Here is a 19384-nt window from a genome sequence, read left to right as displayed (position 1 = left end):
TTCTCCTATGGCCCTGGGTGTGTCTAGAAATATTGCCTGGGAGCTAGGGCCTGGAATGGGGCCTCAAAACTCTGACAAATGCTCTATCTTGCTGTAGTTGAGCTGGTATCCAAAATGCAAGACTAAGTCTTCCCCACTGTTTCTTCTCCTTAAACAGAAGAAAGGGGTGTCTTTTGGAGCCATGAGTTGTGCAGCTTGGGGTTAGGGGAGAGGTGATGTGATGCCAGCACTCCACTGGCTACCCTAGCTCATTTCTCTGTACGTTGCCCCACACTCCACCACCCCCCAGTCCACTGTCTCTGGGCCTAGGTCAGCACTAGGGCGGACCTAAGAGTTGCAGTCCTTATGGCTTGCATTGCCTTTCAGGTTTACTTGGAGACAGAGAGCACTGTAGCCCTTGGTGGTGAGGTTTGTGGGAACTCAAGTTTAGACTACTGGGATTAGTCATTTCCCTCTGTCTAGGGCTGGTTTAAATGCTCCCTCATGGTTGGGCATCAACTGAGTTTGGTCCATTTTTCCTTTCTGCTCTAGCAGGACAGCACTGAGTTCAAACCCTCACAATTGCTGTTTTCTCTCTCCCCCAGTGCCCAGAGACACTCTCCGTACTACACTACCACTTCAGGGGGTTGGCAGAGGGGTGGCATCAGTGATTCAATACTGTTTTTTTCTACCTCTTCAGTGCCTCTTTTAGAGATACAGTGTTAAAACCAGGTACTATGAGTGCTCATCTGATTTTTGGTTCTTATGAAGGTGTTTTTTTCTGTGTAGATGGTTGTTAAATTGGTTTCCTAGCAGGGGCAACAATTGGTGAAGCCTTCTATTACACCATTTTGTTTTGCCTACCCAGCTCATAACAATTTAATAGAAAACAATCTACATATATTTCAACTGGGATAGAAATGTATGGTCTTTATAATAATTTATGTTTCTCTCACTTTTAGCAACAAATTATTTATTAATTTAAATTGTAGCTAAAGTGCAAAGCTCAAATAAAGTGGTATGTGCACCTAGTGAATAAAAAGGGGATGTTTTAAATTCCAATAACAATGTTTACATACCATAACCTTAAACTTTATATATTTGATATTGCCCAATAAAGATAATTATTTTTCAGTTATAATGTAATAATGTCATAGTGTGTGACCATTCACAGTAACAGAGAACTTTGACTGCTAATAAAAGAGCAAAAAAACCCAATTAATGAAGTTCTATGGTGTCATAATAATAATTACCATATCAAAGGATTCTTTCACTTGATTAAGTCATTATACAGATATTTAAGCAGCAATTTCAACTATTCTATCAAATGTAGATAAAGAAAAAGAAGGCACTTTGAACACTCATACATGTTTTACATTCTTTATGGACTCATCTAAGTCTCTAAAATACAAAAGACTCATTGTATGGCTCCATTATAAAAGACTCCAGAGCAGCATTATGAAACTCAGCTTATATACTCCGTCACTTGAAATTCCAATTTCTACAGTAGACCACAAGCTGCAATTGACATCTGGTGATCTTATTTTTCTTTTTCCTACCAGTAATCAATTCTAGAAATATTTGAATAAGATATATGCAAGGTAGTATGAAATAATCATTAAACATACAAGCTCTATAGCCACAATACATGCATTTCAATTCTAGCTACATTCCTTGCTTGCTTTGTGATTTGGGACAATCTATTAAAACTCTGTGTGCCTTGGTGTTCTTGTCTGTAAAAAGGAGGTAATATTAATTAACCACAGATTTTTGTGAGGATTAAGGTAATTAATATATATGTAAAATGACTCAGAACATTGATAGCATATAGGAAGTACTCAATAAAATTTTTGTGATGTTATTTTATTAGTAGTATTATTGCCATTACCTACTTGTCTTTACACAGAACACTTAAATCACCCTTTAATAAATAAATTAGAATATCTGCATTCCAGAAGGAAAAAACAAATCTCAACCTTACTTTTCAAACTTAAATTTCCTTCCTTTAAGTTTCTATCAAAAATTTCACTATGGAAAAATAGTTGTTACTGAAAGATGAATTAAAAGACATTCTGTCTATCCATTCCTTGGTCTACAAGAGTTGCCCAATAAGTATCACCCATTATTATTGTTTTATTATTAATTACACACCTACTGATATATTCTGAGCTCTAATGTTTTAACAATTTAGAGATCCATAAAGTTATAAACTGGGGTCTATCTTATTTATTCCCACTTTATCTTATGTCATTATCAACATACATAAAGAACTTTCATTATTCACTCACCCCATGAACAATATTTGTTTAATACTTAGAATAAAACTGGGCAGTATGCTTAGTACTGTAGTTAAAAACAAAGCTTCTGTTTTCCCAGAGCTTACAGGGTTTACAGGGAGTTTAAACTCTCCAAAGTAGGGCTTGACATTGAGATGTGGGATAAAATTTTTTTCATTTCCATTTGTATTTCATCTTATCCTTTAAAAAATCTATTTTAGGCATATTTTATATAGTCCACATATATTTATACAGTAATATAAGTATATTTCAGAAATAAAATATTCATATATTAGAAAAAATTAAAAATTATATCATAAGAGCATGTAACTGTTTAGAGATCATGATATAAACAAGTCTAAAAAAGTATAAAAATATGATTATAGAAATGTATAAATTAGGAAGAGATTGCAAAGTGGACAATTCTCCTAATTTTGACAGTTTAAAGAAAGCTATATCCTGGTAATGATACTTGTGATTTAAAAAAAAAAAATGGATTCTTGTCTAGCTACAGAGTCAAAGAGTAGAAGAAACGAATAACACCAGCAGATATTTAAGGCTGAGTCTACCAAATGGGGTTATGAATGACAAAGGTTGTATGACTGATGTGAAGATAACGCGGAAACCGTGTACTCTGAACAGTAAGCAGGGCTAAGTCATGCAGAATGCCACATGTTAGGGTTGGCAGTTGGGATTTCATTGTGGGCAAATGAGAATTTGTTGAGATAATGAAGACCAATGCAAGGATGCAAATCTCGGCCTATTGACCACAAAAGTATATTCTCTTCATTGTGATAGTAGGGTGGAGTATAGCCTATGACTTGAGACTCTTAATAAGCAGTTTTAAACACACCAAGAAGAAATGATGAGAGTTCAGGCTGTGGTGCTGAGCCAGTAGTGGGCATTGAGATCAGGAGTTGAATCAGTTCAGTGAATATTTAAAGTATTTACTGTATAGGCAAGTAGAGTGTTCTGTGTGTGCATGTAAAGTGTTTTCTGTGTGGTCACTGCTTATACTGGCAGCATGCAGCATAATTACTGGGTGTAATATCTATTATGGCATTCAATATCTCCCTCATAAAAATATTGAAAGATACTTTTCTGTGAACACGTCTGTATTTCTTGATAAACAAGCAAGATTCTCTTTGTGAGACAATTTGAATTATACAATTGAACAGGTTTACTTTATGTTTCAAGTTTCAGGAAGGAGGGATGAAAATTCATAGCCAATTACTTATATTAGCCTAATTTTGCTATGTCCTTATATTTTATCCTCTGGTGTTTTAAAAATGTATTCTTTGTGATGATTTTGTTATATATAATTCATTAAAACTCATATCAATTTTTGAAAGGAATATGCCATACAACATAAATGGTTATGGCATTAAAACTGTAATTCAAAAAATAATGTCCTGTAATTTATAAAAATGTACAATTTTCTCTTTGTGCATAGAGACACTTTAACCATGTTTTAAAAAAGGGAAAGCAATTAGGAAAGTTAAAATATTTTCTAATCACATGAGTAGTCTCAAATTGAAAACAATATTAATTACCAAGACTCCTTCGTAAATATATACATTTTTATATTGTGACCTCTGTATTTTTATTGGAAGATTAATAACATGTATCTTAGCAACCACACCTGGACCCAAGGCACATGGGAGAGTTTTAGGAGCATTCAAGGTGAAATTTTCTAAGTTTAGATCGAATGCCAATAAATTATATACTACTTTGCTTCTAAAATATATTAATAAATTTATCTAGATGGAAAAACCTAAGAAAAAAAAAGAATAAGGAAGAAAGGACAGAAAGAAGGAAGGAAAAAATGCTCAATGAGTAGGTAAATAACAACTCAGTATGACGAAGCAGAGTGCTATAGTTTAAGGAAATATGAAGTTAAGTGTCCATCTAATGCCAGTAAATAGTAGGCAGATTTTAGGTTTGTGACCATAGCTATGGGAAGACATGAATGTGCATATAATGAACAATTACGAAAGATAAAATAAAAGTAATGTTTCTTAAACTTGAGCAAGCCTTATTAATGCCTGCACACATATCAGAAACAATACCTACATAGACTTTCATGGACTAAGATATATGAATCTTATGAGAATTCATGTTTTCCGACTGGAGTCAGATATTAATAACCCCAACTAATGCACTAACAAAGTTATAAGAATAAAGTTAGAGCAAATAAATTGTAACACATTGATGTGTTATTCTTACTACCATTTTATACATGTAGAAATAGATGAGTAAGTTTAAAAGATGACTTTAAGTCTTTAATGGGTATAACATTCAGAATCTCTAAAAATTCTATGTGTGGAACTAGACAGAGAATGCATAAAGTGAAATTTCCCCAGGTTCACAGATTGTCCTGTGAAATCAGAAAAGATTACAGAGGTGAGACATTCTAGAGAATATTGTTGAGACAGGGTGCATGCGCATTTAATTTACCTTTTGAGCCCTAAGACAGGTTAAAATGAGCAACTCAAATTTAATTATTTTGACTTAGAGCAAAAACTTTAAAATTATGGTGGCTTGCTATATGTTTGTGTTTGACTTGGATCCTATTAGAAGTATTATGCAATCTATTTATTTTACTCACAATTTTAATCATTATATTCACATCCTGAGAGTCAGAAAAATAAAATGCCCTAAAATCTTACAATCAATAAATTTTAATAATCTTGAGAAAACAGCTTACTAAAATACTGAATATTAAAAGTTGAATTGCTGTCTCATCTAGGACATGGAGAAATGATTTGGTTCTCTAAAAGGGACTCACAAGACATAATACTCAGGCAGGAATGCTTTGCCATGAGCCGATTTCATTTTTACTTTCTAATATAATTGCAAGAGTTCCCATCAGCATTTCTGTGAAAACACAGACTAACATACAAACACACAAAACAAGATTTTTCCCCACAGGAGGAAAAGCTAAGTGGCAGAATAATGCATATCTTATTTATTCTCCAGGAGAAAGAGATATTAGAAGTCACACAGTTTAGGTTACTTATTTTATAATGAAAACCAATAATATGGATTCAAACATAGTAAGGGATGAGTTGGGACAAAAACCCTTCTCTCTTGATTGGATGTCAAGTACTACTGTTCTTATCTTTGTGTCATTCAGTCAAAGTATATAAAAATAAACTAATAATGTAAGGCATTATTAATGTAATGTAAGTTGATAGAAAGGTAGATGAAATTAATAAGTGTGGAGAGGCCTTGGATGATCAAGGAAGTTTAACAGAGGAGCAGGGACTTGTGCTGGTCATGGAGAATGTAGACTATGTAGATTTAAGATGGGAATGGCACTACAGGAAGGAGAGCAAGCTTGGGCAGAATACTTCTACTCCACATGGTAGAGGGCAAATCTTTATTTATGTCTCCCTTAACTACACTAAGTATACTGTAGGAGAGATACCAGTATCCTTCTAAAGCCAGGTCTTTCTTATGTTTTTAAGCCAGAATAAAGACTTTCTAAGAGATTTTCACATATATCATTTCTCTTGACTAACACAATCACTCTATGAGATAATGTTCACATTTTATCTATGAGTAAATCAAGGCTCAAACATTTTACCTGATTTATCCACAGTCACATAGCTTTTTAGCCACAGAGATGTAATTGAATGCCAGTATTATGATTGCAAGCCCTGTGTTTTCCAATCACATCACAGCTAAGGCTCATCCAGCCTGACACCGAGTCGGTTCTCCACCAATGGGAAATACTGGAAGAAGGTGCAGACGCATTTTGCAAAGACTTCTGCCACTTTTTGTCAAAGAGATGATTGCAAATTTAATCTGGATTTAACATTAAGGAATTCTATCTCAATTGTGTCATAAATCTCTTTCCCACATGGCCACTTATGTGTCCTCAGGCTCTTTAGTTGGGAGAAAACTCAGAGATTAATGTTGCTGGGATAGCTCCAATGTCCCACGTGCATTATATGGCTCTTATTTATATTATCTAACTCTGACTAGTCAAGGGTAAGGAAAGGATATGACAAGATTTCAGTAAGTTTTTAAAAAAGTTCAGTTTACTGATACAGGTTGGGCATACCTAGTTCTAAAATCCACTATCCAAAATGCTCCAAAATCTGAAACTTTTTGAGCGCCAATATGATGCCACAGGTGGAACATCAAACACCGTAACAGGTTGCAGTCAAAACTCAGGTTTGCTACCCATAGCTTATTTAGCATCCCTGAGGGGAAAAAGACTCTCCCAGCCCAGATTCCTCAGGCTAGCCTGCCCACAGAGGGTACTAAAATGACACATGTGCAGGTCAGATGGCAGTTTTCCCATGATGCCTCACATCAGGCCAACACCCTTGTGCGTTACTTACTGTGTTTTGTTGTATATTCTCTGCTCTGCGGTGTAAAGATATTATTGAAAATGTCAAAAAGGACTGCACATATCCCGACAGGTAACAGTGATAAGAAAAAGAAGCATTTATGTGTATAGCAACCTTTTAATCAAAACACAGCATCATAGTTGGAGACTGAAAGCCTGCCATTGTTTGCAGTTGCTGTTGTCTAACAGCTGACACAGGTCTTCTGGTGATGCTATTGTGCTGCTCAGTTACCATGAACACGTTATTTCTTCACTGTATTAGTGGCATGCCATCTTTTTTACTCAGTAGTACTAATGTGTGAATAAATGTAAGAAAATGATGCTTATCAGTGGCATGTAAATTCAAAGTCAGGAATGACGGTGATGACAAACAACCACAGGTTGTCCACATGGGTGCGTGAGATTGTGACACCTTTGCTTTCGGATGGTTCAATGTACATGAACTTTGTTTCATGCACAAAATTATTAAATATTTTATAACATTACCTTCAGCCTATGTGTAAAAGGTGTATATAAAATATAAATAAACTTTTTGCTTAGACTTGGGCCCTATACTCAATGTATCTTATGTATACAGAAATACTTCAAACTCCAAAACAATCCAAAATAATTTGAAACACTTCTGGTCCCAAGCATTTCACATAAGGGATACGCAAGCTGTAATTATATTCTAACTTCATATCAGGAAAAGTCACAATGCAATGTTTTTATTGTTCAGTGGAAACCTAGTCATCTACATTTTTGTCATCTATTTCTTTAAGCTCAAATTGATTTAACCAATGACTTCTCAAATTCAAGATAAAATCAATCATATCACTAAAAACAAAAGCAAACAACCAAGCAAAAACAAAAACACTGACTAAACATTTAAAACATAGCCAAGTAGACAATGTTTGAGAGTACATTATAGACAGTTATTTATATATTAACAAATTTAATTTCAATGATTGGCAGATTTTGCACTATAAAAATATAACTACTCCTTTAATTTAGGCACTGTGGCAGATATGGAACTTCTTCAAGTAAAGACTTGCTTTCCAGATGTGGGGAAAGCAGTTAATAGTGAAGAGCCTGTTAGCTTTTCCAGGCTTGCTTCAGCTTCAAGCTACAGTCCCATTCTTCTTAGGGTGGCCTCTGGCCAGTGACTAAGTGAGGTCGGTAGCTGAGGGCATACCATTATGAAGACATCCCCAGCTAATGACTGAGTAAGGTGGTACTACCAGGATCTCCACATTTTCTTTCATTCAGTGTGTGCTCCAGAGTGCCCAGTAGACTGGCAGAGATTTTGTAGGTTTTCAGGGTGCTCTGACAGGTCCCTCTGCCCCAACGTGCTTTCTCTCATTTCCTTTCTCATGTTTATTTCCCAGTAACTGTAAACTGCAAGATTTGTTTAATCCTAGGTTAGAAATGATTGGGAATTCTTATCAGAATAAAGGCTGAGATTTTTTTTTAAGTTAAAATGTCACATTCTCTATGGCATCTCTGATATCTTTTGGCATATTTATTCAAGTTTTCTGGTACATTAGCGACACTTTGTTCATCCTCTGTTACAATGTGTATTATGGTGTAATTGTAATTATTTGGTGTGGTTGCCCTCTCTAAATCCACGAAATAAAGTAGGGTTTATTTTTCCCAGTGATATCTTTGTTGGATTTATTAGTTGTCTCCGTATGAAATACATATTTAGAGAGACATTATTTCTCAGATAAATGTTATCATTTTAGAACAGTAGATTGCAAGAGATTGGGGAAATCAAAGATGGAGAAAATGTTTGAGAATTGTAATCAATGTCTCTCTGCTGAGCAATCCATCCCTTACTTTATTCTCATAAAGAGATGCTAATAACTAAAATGTGTAGTGACTTTATGCTCAAATCCTGGCACAGAAATTCACATAAAAATGTCATATTCGGTGAGATTTAGTAATTCTATGAAGAGTTTAGATTAGAAACCTTAAACTCTACATTTCAGCAACCTTTTCCTGTAAAAGGATAAGAATGCAAAAAAGGGGAACCCTATGATACAATATAATTCTGGGAAAATGTGTAAAAATGAAGCACACACATTTTATTAAAAATTTCTAGTATAGTTAAAATTTGTAAGGAAAGGCAACCAATAAATCAGTTACCTTTGGTTGTGGTTTGGTTTCTGAAAGCCTCTGTAGTGAGATTATTAGCTTCATTCGATAATTATGTTAAACTATTGTAATGCATGTCATATATGGAAATTGGTTTTATAAACAAGTGAGATAAATTTATTATATAATACTAAACCTCTAGATATAAATGTTAAAACAAAAATATGTCCCCATTTTCTAGAAGGGTGCACTGTGCTATTTAAATCAGATTTTGATTGAAACAGCTAATAAGGTACTTTCTTCGGTTCATGCCAAGAAGATCGAAAGTTATGAAATTCACATATATTTTTGGAGAATAAAAATAATGTGATTTACTGACCGGCAGTAATAATAAGATAAAACAAAAACCTGAATTTAAAACTTTATATGTTTAGGAAGAAAAGAAAAGAAAACTATAATTATGATGTAAATAAAATAACGTTTTTCCCTGTTTGGTTTATTATCCCATTGTTTTGCCTCAATGCTTTTGCTAATATTGCACTACATTCATTCAAGAAAAAGGCAAACATGGCAAACCACATTTTGCCATCTGGGAATTAAAATAATCTTGTGGCCAGCCAAGACACCACTTATGCATGGCATATATATCCAGGTTCAGAATCCAAAGGATAAAAGTGGGTCATATCATAATCAAGAAAACACAAATACAAGCTGATCTGTACACTAAAATCGGACAGCAATGCTGAGTGGAGTCAGAATCTGCAGACAGGAGTGTGACTAAAAAAGGAAGAGATTCAGCTATCCAGAGAGTCGAGACAGATAAATGAGGACCCAGGATAGAAATCTAAATTCGTGGGGCAAAGAGTTAGAAGCAAGCTGAAGTTGAAGGGAGCATCTACAAAAGAAGTAAGAGGTGAGAGAATATGCCTAATGAAATTGTGGAGAATGAGGAAGCTATTGCTGTAGTTTCTTTTGACCCAAACATTTCTATCCCTAGTTTTCAAATTCATGGAACATAGCTTCAAACAAATGCTTAAAAACAACAGGAATTTTATGCATAGTATTAATTGCATTTATCAAATGCCCATGTTACCTTTCCAATAAGAGTAGTTAGCAAATGTAAACATGTTTTTTGCATTTCCTTGAAAGTAGAAAGTAATATATATTAGGACACAGCGGTTGACTTGACTCAACTATATTTAAATGAGCAACAATCTGGAGGACCTTATCCAAAGATAAAGTCTCAGACATTCTAGAACTATCTTGTCTTTGTCTATATCAGATGATAACTTTATTAAAGCTTCTTATGGCTGTAATATTTTATTTATTTATTTATTTATTTATTTATTTATTTATTTATTTTGAGATAGGGTCTCACTCTGTTGCCCAGGCTGGAGTGCAGTAGCATGATCTCAGCTTACTGCATCCTCTACCTCTCTGGCTCAAGGGATCCTCTCACCTTGGCCTCCAGAGTAGCTGGGACCACAGGCACATGTCACCACGTCCAGCCAATTTTGTTTATTTTTTGTAGAGACAAGACCTTACTATATTGCCCAGGCTGGTCTTGAACTCCTGGGCTCAGTTGATCTTCCTACGTAGGCCTCCCAAAATGTCAGGATTACAGGCATGAGCCATTACAATCAGCTCTAATATTTTAATTTTAATGAAAATGTATGTCTGAAAATTGGTTGTTTAAGAAGTCTTCCTTTTGAGGGTATATTTTTACAACTACTCAGATGTAGCTAACAATAAAAACAAAGCATATTAAAAGTGTGCTACTAGAGGAGACAGCACTACTAAATTTATTATCATCAGACTTCTGTTTAAAGATATCTTTTAAAACACCTGTATAAAGTTATTAACTCATTAACCTGCTGAGCAAGGGATCTTGAACCAGGGGAGCTTGAGGAGAATTCCCACTCGGTCAATTTTTTAAAAAATAATACTGAACTAATTAATTTTTAATATCCGTTTTTGTTCCTATTTTTCATTTTTTTTTTCTTTTTTTTTTTTTCTTTTTCTTTTATTTTATTTATTATTATTATTATTATACTTTAGGTTTTATGTTACATGTGAGCAATGTGCAGGTAAGTTACATATGTATACATGTGCCATGCTGGTGCGCTGCACCCATTAACTCGTTATCTAGCATTAGGTATATCTCCCAATGCTATCCCTCCCCCGTCCCCCCACCCCACAACAGTCCCCGAAGTGTGATGTTCCCCTTCTTGTGTCCATGTGTTCTCATTGTTCAATTCCCACCTATGAGTGAGAATATACGGTGTTTGGTTTTTTGTTCTTGCGATAGTTTACTGAGAATGATGATTTCCAATTTCATCCATGTCCCTACAAAGGACATGAACTCATCATTTTTTATGGCTGCATAGTATTCCATGGTGTATATGTGCCACATTTTCTTAATCCAGTCTATCATTGTTGGACATTTGGGTTGGTTCCAAGTCTTTGCTATTGTGAATAATGCCGCAATAAACATACGTGTGCATGTGTCTTTATAGCAGCATGATTTATAGTCCTTTGGGTATATACCCAGTAATGGGATGGCTGGGTCGAATGGAATTTCTAGTTCTAGATCCCTGAGGAATCGCCACACTGACTTCCACAAGGGTTGAACTAGTTTACAGTCCCACCAACAGTGTAAAAGTGTTCCTATTTCTCCACATCCTCTCCAGCACCTGTTGTTTCCTGACTTTTTAATGATTGCCCTTCTAACTGGTGTGAGATGGTATCTCATTGTGGTTTTGATTTGCATTTCTCTGATGGCCAGTGATGGAGAGCATTTTTTCATGTGTTTTTTGGCTGCATAAATGTCTTCTTTTGAGAAGTGTCTGTTCATGTCCTTCGCCCACTTTTTGATGGGGTTGTTTGTTTTTTTCTTGTAAATTTGTTGGAGTTCATTGTAGATTCTGGATATTAGCCCTTTGTCAGATGAGTAGGTTGTGAAAATTTTCTCCCATTTTGTAGGTTGCCTGTTCACTCTGATGGTAGTTTCCTTTGCTGTGCAGAAGCTCTTTAGTTTAATTAGATCCCATTTGTCAATTTTGGCTTTTGTTGCCATTGCTTTTGGTGTTTTAGACATGAAGTCCTTGCCCATGCCTATGTCCTGAATGGTAATGCCTAGGTTTTCTTCTAGGGTTTTTATGGTTTTAGGTCTAACGTTTAAGTCTTTAATCCATCTTGAATTGATTTTTGTATAAGGTGTAAGGAAGGGATCCAGTTTCAGCTTTCTACATATGGCTAGCCAGTTTTCCCAGCACCATTTATTAAATAGGGAATCCTTTCCCCGTTTCTTGTTTTTGTCAGGTTTGTCAAAGATCAGATAGTTGTAGATATGTGGCATTATTTCTGACGGCTCTGTTCTGTTCCATTGATCTATATCTCTGTTTTGGTACCAGTACCATGCTGTTTTGGTTACTGTAGCCTTGTAGTATAGTTTGAAGTCAGGTAGCGTGATGCCTCCAGCTTTGTTCTTTTGGCTTAGGATTGACTTGGCGATGCGGGCTCTTTTTTGGTTCCATATGAACTTTAAAGTAGTTTGTTCCAATTCTGTGAAGAAAGTCATTGGTAGCTTGATGGGGATGGCATTGAATCTGTAAATTACCTTGGGAAGGATGGCCATTTTCATGATATTGATTCTTCCTACCCATGAGCATGGAATGTTCTTCCATTTGTTTGTATCCTCTTTTATTTCCTTGAGCAGTGGTTTGTAGTTCTCCTTGAAGAGGTCCTTCACATCCCTTGTAAGTTGGATTCCTAGGTATTTTATTCTCTTTGAAGCAATTGTGAATGGGAGTTCACTCATGATTTGGCTCTCTGTTTGTCTGTTATTGATGTATAAGAATGCCTGTGATTTTTGTACATTGATTTTGTATCCTGAGACTTTGCTGAAGTTGCTTATCAGCTTAAGGAGATTTTGGGCTGAGACAATGGGGTTTTCTAGATATACTATCATGTCATCTGCAAACAGGGACAATTTGACTTCCTCTTTTCCTAATTGAATACCCTTGATTTCCTTCTCCTGCCTAATTGCCCTGGCCAGAACTTCCAACACTATGTTGATTAGAAGTGGTGAGAGAGGGCATCCCTGTCTTGTGCCAGTTTTCAAAGGGAATGCTTCCAGTTTTTGCCCATTCAGTATGATATTGGCTGTGGGTTTGTCATAAATAACTCTTATTATTTTGAGATATGTCCCATCGATACCTAATTTATTGAGAGTTTTTAGCATGAAGGGTTGTTGAATTTTGTCAAAGGCCTTTTCTGCATCTATTGAGATAATCATGTGGTTTTTGTCTTTGGTTCTGTTTATATGCTGGATTACATTTATTGATTTGCGTATATTGAACCAGCCTTGCATCCCAGGGATGAAGCCCACTTGATCATGGTGGATAAGCTTTTTGATGTGCTGCTGGATTCTGTTTGCCAGTATTTTATTGAGGATTTTTGCATCAATGTTCATCAACGATATTGGTCTAAAATTCTCTTTTTTTGTTGTGTCTCTGCCAGGCTTTGGTATCAGGATGATGCTGGCCTCATAAAATGAGTTAGGGAGGATTCCCTCTTTTTCTATTGATTGGAATAGTTTCAGAAGGAATGGTACCAGCTCCTCCTTGTACCTCTGGTAGAATTCGGCTGTGAACCCATCTGGTCCTGGACTTTTTTTGGTTGGTAAGCTATCGATTATTGCCACAATTTCAGCTCCTGTTATTGGTCTATTCAGAGATTCAACTTCTTCCTGGTTTAGTCTTGGGAGGGTGTATGTGTTGAGGAATATTTCTAAAAATACAAATGTTAAGTGTGCTTCTGGTGATATTTCAGACAAAAATGAGGAATATTTTATTGAAAACTGGAGGAAAGGTGATTTGTGTTACAGCGTGACAAAGAACATGCATAAATTGTGTTTTGCTGGGTGAAAAGTAGAACTTGTAAATGATAAACTTTGACATTTAGTTGAGAAGATTACTAAGCAAAGTGTTAAAGTGAAGTCTTGTTTCTCTTTGTTGCCTTTAGTAAAATGTCAAATAGATAAATTGAAGAAGAAATTGTTATGCAAAAAGAAACCATAGCTTAAGGACATATAAAATTTCTCAGCCTATCCGTGTTGCAAAGAAATGAGAAAATGTGCTCTGGAGAGAACACAAAGGGTGTGGCTGGACAACTGTCAGAACCTCTTATAGATTAGAGTGTGACTTATGGATCTAATCAGCCATCCCAGTAGACATGCTGCAGCCTGCAATTAAAGAGACAGAGGTAGAATAAAATGAAAGACAGCTGTTAGACTTCTGGGATTCTAGAAGCAGCTAATGGCTGATGGAGGTATTTACCTGTAAACATGTGTTCTCTGCCAAGAAAAGGGAAGAATGACCCTGAAAGCAGTTTAGAGGCTGGTGGGGTGTTGCTGCCACCAGAAACTGAGGTTGCAGGCATAGAAATTAGAGTTCCTTCCTCTTCAGTTTCAGAGGAAGGGGCCACCACCGTGTTGGACCAAGAGAACAGAGCATCCAGCCAAAGATGCTAATTCTCATGTCTTAAAATATAACTGTTTTATATAAATTTTAGAATTTTTTTTCTATTTCTGTAAAAACATCACTAAGCATCAGTAAAATGCTAATCGAAATCATAAAGAGATATCACCACACGCCTGTAAGGATGACTAGTATGAAACAACAGCAACAAAAATGACAAGTGTTGGCAAGAATCTGGAGAAATTGGAACCCTTGTACACTGAGAATGAAAATGCTGTATCCATTGTAGAAAACAATGTATGGAAGTTACTCAAAAGATTAAAAATATAACTATCATATGATCTACTAATCCACTTCTAGGTATTTATCCAAAAGAATTGAAATCAGGATCTTGATGAGATATCTACTACTACTCCTCTCCCGGTTTATTGCAGCACTATTCACAATAGCCAAGAGGTGGGTGCAACCCAAATATCCATCAATTAATGAATAGATAAGCAAAGTGTGGAATATACATAAAATGGACTATTATTCAGCCTTTTAACAAAAGGAAATCTTGCAGTATGCAACAACATGGACATATGATATAAAATAAGCAAGTCACAGAAGAACAAATACTGCATGATTCTACTTACGTAAGGCATCTGAAATACTCAATTTCATAAAATCATAGAGTGGAAGGGTGGATACCAAGGACTGGGAGGAGGGGCAAATGGGGAATTACTAATCAACAGGCATAAACTTTCGAATAAGATGAATAAGCTGTAGAGATTTGCTGTATAACATTGTACCTACAGATGATGATAATGCATTGCACACTTAAAAATTTGTGAAGGGGGTAGATCTCATGTTAAGTGCCCTTACTGCAATAAAATAATTAATAAAGAATTTTAAAAGAAGCATTCAAGGATCAGGATTTAATAAATGTATTTCCTTTTTTACTGCTTCAACAACAACAAAAAATCTAATGGAATTTTCCCTGGTAGATTTCAGACTTTCCTGATACACATAACCCCAGTTTTCCTTCCAATTTCTTCCTTTGGTGATGGCAATATCTATCCTATGTCTTTCCCAGCATTGTGTTTTAGAAAACAGATTACTTTTTGTCTGGTTTCACAGATTCACAGATTGAGAGGAATTTTGCCCCAGGATTAATCATATCTCTAGTCTCACCCATAACACTTATTTAATAAGATTTGTTTCAATATTATTAAGAAAATGTTCATGCTGAAGCAGTTTGCCATGGAAATGAAAATTTTTTTTAAAGAATCATTTAGAAAATATTTATAATGATGTATCTTGAAAAACATCAAAATAGCAATAAGATTTAGATTTCTTTTCTTAAAAGATTTTTTAAAAGTCCTTGAAAAAGGTAGAAGTCAAGAAAATTTCTCAATACAGGCATTGCTTTCAAATGAGTAAATGTTATCAATATGACAAATGGAAGCCAGTTAACATATCCTCTGAGTAGTTCTTCTAAATCATTTTTAGTTATATACAATTATTTTGTGTTTTCACAAGGACTCCAAGGTAATGAAGTCTTCTGTAACCTGGGATTCCCTAACTGCCACAGATGACAACTTTTACACAATGTTAACAGATGCTTCACAAATGAGAGGGAGAGAGAGAGAAAAGGAGGATTTTTTTTTTTTTTTCTGAATTAAGTATGGAACATAGTGTAGTCTTTTCATTCACTGGGAAACTGGTGCTAAGAAAACATCCTTTTTTGTGCTACAGTATAAACTTTATCCCAACTGTGGATTCATAAATTCAATTCTTTTTATCAATGACTTTCCCTGTGGTATGCAGCTATTGGTACTGAAAGTTGAATATAATTCTGTGGGTGTGGATCTGCTGAAAGCCGCAGATGGAGTGAAATTGTTCAACACTATTCTCTGTATCATTCAAGAATCTTGGATCTACCAGCAGGGAGTCATAATAAAAGGATCATTAAAAGTTGCATAAAGAGATGTGGGACCATTGATATGGCTCTGATGACTGGAGGAACACCAGGGTCCTTTGCCTTACTCGTGCCAATTTAGATAAAAGGACATAGACACACATGGAGTGGCTTTAAGGAGACAAGAGTTTAATAGGCAAGAAAGAAGAAAGAAGCTCCCCCATAGACAAACAGAGAGAGGGGGCCTCCAAACCAAGATAGGAAACCCCAAGTGTGGTGGGAAACAGTAGGTTATATTAGGAGGCCAGAGGAGGCAGTGTCTGATTTGCATAGGACCCAGGGGATTGGTTTGACCATATACATCATTTACATAGCCAGTGAGAAAACTGGCCCTCCCACCCTAGCCTTTTAATATGCAAATGCAGGGAGCCATGATGTCCTGCACATGTGAGGTTATCTGGGTGTGACCATGATGGTTAGCACACAGGGTGACAAGGAGAAGAAGGTGGAAATAGCCATATTGGATGGACCCAGTTTCTGATGGCTGTTATTTGCATATCAAAGCTTGCCAGCCAGGCCCTTCAAGCCGATTTTCTGCTAGACAAAAAACGTTTCTGGAGCTGCTTTAAAAGAAAAAAACGTTACCAAGGACCTCTTATCCTCTCTATCTGCCTAAAATAATTTCTAATAACTCCTATGATACCTTGAAGAACAAGGGCAGTGGTAGGTCTTCTTTTTATCCTGGGTAATGAGAAGGGTTATATGGGAGGTGGAGAAGGGAAGCTACACTAGTGAACCAAGTCTTCCATAACTCTAAATATCATAGCTAGGAAAGTGCCAACCTTTGTGGCTGAAAGGAGCTGTCAGAGAGTGTTCCTATGACTGCTATTGTTGAGGCTTTCTCTAGACACTAACAGGGATTTAACCAGTGTCAATTAGCCATTCCATAGACACAGCAGCTGCTGCAACAACCAATGCTTGTGAGATTGCCACTTTTAAGATAAATTAGTACCTGTGCATCAGTCGGTAGACAAAAAATTATAGAAATGTGTACGAGGATTTCTTAAATCTGAAGGGAGAACAAGTAAAACACTCAGAACAAAAAGGATCTTGAAAACATAGAAATGTTGAGGTTGATATGTAAACATTTGAATAAAAAAAACAAAAGCACTCAAAAAGATTATAGGATAACATATTTGATAGAACAAAAATGAAATAAACTTAGGCCAGACACAGTGGATCATGCCTGTAATCCCAGCACTTTGGGAGGCCAAGGTGGTGGATCACTGGAGACCAAGAGTTTGAGACAAGCCTGGTCAACATAGCAAAACCCTGCCTCTACTAAAAATACAAAAAATTAGCTGGGTGTGGTGGCACATGCCTCTAATCCCAGCTACTCAGGTGACTGAGGCACGAGAATCACTTGAACCCAGAAGGTGGAGGTTGCGGTGAACCGAAATCACACCACTGTGCTCCAGTCTGGCCATAAAAGCAAGATTCTGTCTCAAAAATCATAATAATAGTAAAAAGAAATAGCCTTAGATGAGGTAAAAGAGAGGGTGGTTGATATGGTTTGGCTGTGTCCTCACCCAAACCTCAGCTTGAATTGTAGTTCCCATAATCCCCACATGTCATGGGAGGGACCTGGTGGGAGGTAATTGAATCATGGGGGTGGTTACCCTCATGTTGTTCTCATGTTAGTGAGTGAGTTCTCACAAGATCTGACGGTTTTATAAGGGGCTTTTATCCCTTTGCTCTGCACTTCTCTCTCCTGCCACCATGTGAAGAAGGACATGCTTGTTTCCCCTTCCACCATGATTGTAAACTTTCTGAGGCCTACCCAGCCCTGTGAAACAATAAGTCAGTTAAACCTCTTTCCTTTATGAATTACACAGTCCCGGGCAGTTCTTTATAGTAGTGTGAGAATGGACTAATACAGTAAATTGGTACCACACAGAGTGGGGTGCTGCTGTAAAGATACCCAAAAATGTGGAAATGACTTTGGAACTGGGTAACAGGCAGAAGTTGGAACAGTTTGAAGGGCTCAGAAGAAGACAGGAAAATGTGGAAAAATTTGGAACTTCCTAGAGACTTGAAGGGCTCAGAAGACAGGAAGATGTGGGAAATGTTAGAACTTCCTAGAGACTTGTTGATTGGCTGTGTCCAAAATGTGGATAGTGATATGGACAATGAAGTCCAGGCTAAGATGGTCCCAGATGGAGATAAGGAACTTAATGGGAACTGGAGTAAAGGTGACTCTTGCTTGGCAAAGAGACTGGTGGATTTTTGCTCCTGCCCTAGAGATCTGTGGAACTTTAAACTAGAGAAAGATGATATGATGATTTAGGGCATCTGGTGAAAGAAATTTCTAAGAAGCAAAACATTCAAGATGAAAGATAACATCAAAGTTTGGAAAATTTGCAGCCTGACAATGTGATAGAAAAGAAAATACCATTATCTTAGGAGAAATTAAAGTCAGCTGCAGAAATTTGCATAAGTAATGAGAAGCCAAATGTCAATCACCAAGACGATAGGGAAAATGTCTCCAGGGCATGTCAGAGACTTTCATGGCAGCCCCTCCCATCACAGGCCCAGGGTCCTAAGAGGGAAAAATGGTTTTCTGGGTGGAGCCCAAGTCTCCCCTGATCTACACAGTCTCAGGACATGGTTCCCTGTATCCCAGCTGCTTCAGCTCCAGCTGTAACTAAAAAAGGTCAAGGTACAGTTCAGGCTCTTGCATTAGAAGATGTAAGCCCCAAGCCTTGGCAGCTTCCACGTGGTACAGGTTCTGTGGTTGTGCAGAAGACAAGATTTGAGGCTTGGGAGCCTCTGTCTAGATTTTAGAGGATGAATGGAAATGCCTAGACATCTGCTGTGCAGGGGCAGAGCCCTCATGGAAAACCTCTGCTAGGGCAGTGCAGAAGGAAAATGTGGGGACAGAGCCCCACACAGAGTCCCCATTTGAACACTGCCTAGTGGAGCTGTGAGAAGAAGGCAGGCATCCTCCAGACCCCAGAATGGTAAATCCACTTACAGCTTGCACCATGCACATGGAAAAGCCACATACACTCAATTCCAGCCATGAAAACAGCCAGGAGCAGGGGTTGTACCATGGAAAGCCACAGAGGTGGAGCTGCTCGAGGCTGTGGGAGCCCACCATTTTCATCAGCATAGCATGGATGTGAGACATGGAATCAAGCAAGATCATTTTGGCACTTTAAGATTTAATGACTGCCCTATTGGATTTAGGACTTGCATGAGGCCTGCAACCCCTTTATTCTGGCCAATTTCCCCCATTTGAGACAGGTGTATT

This window comes from Pongo abelii, chromosome 19 (genome assembly GCF_028885655.2).
Source record: "Pongo abelii isolate AG06213 chromosome 19, NHGRI_mPonAbe1-v2.0_pri, whole genome shotgun sequence".
NCBI lineage: Eukaryota > Metazoa > Chordata > Mammalia > Primates > Hominidae > Pongo > Pongo abelii.
The sequence above is the reverse complement of the archived record's forward strand: the minus strand, read 5'-3'. Positions refer to the sequence as shown.